We start from the raw sequence: 488 nt of genomic DNA, 5'->3' as shown, positions 1-488 counted from the left end.
CTTAGGCCAGTGGTTCTCAACCTTGGCTGCACATTAGAATCACCTGGAAATCTTTTTTAAATCCTGATTTCTGGGCCTCATCCTCCGGAAATTCTGTTTCTTTGTTACTAATGTTGTGGCCCCACCCCATAACAAGAAACAGAATTTCGGGAGGAAGGGGGCCCAGAAATCAGAATTTTAAAAAGATTCCCAGGTGATTCTAATGTTCAGCCTACTATGAAACTAACTTTCTCTCACTGTTCTCAGAATTCAAACTAGCCTCCTGTCCTGCCGGGGTCATTCAGTGATTAGAGCGCTGGTCTGCTAGACCATCGCTCCAGGATTGATTCCGACGAAGGGCATGTACCGGGTTGCAGACTCCCTGGCCCCTGACAGGGCTCATGCAGGAGGGAACTAATCGATGAGTTTCTCTCAGATCCATGTCTCTCTCTGTCTTTCGCTCACTTTTCTATTCTCTCTTAGAAACAATCGATGGAGAACGATCCTTG

This window comes from Myotis lucifugus, unplaced genomic scaffold (assembly GCF_000147115.1).
Source record: "Myotis lucifugus unplaced genomic scaffold, Myoluc2.0 scaffold_42, whole genome shotgun sequence".
NCBI lineage: Eukaryota > Metazoa > Chordata > Mammalia > Chiroptera > Vespertilionidae > Myotis > Myotis lucifugus.
Note: the sequence above shows the minus strand (reverse complement) of the source record.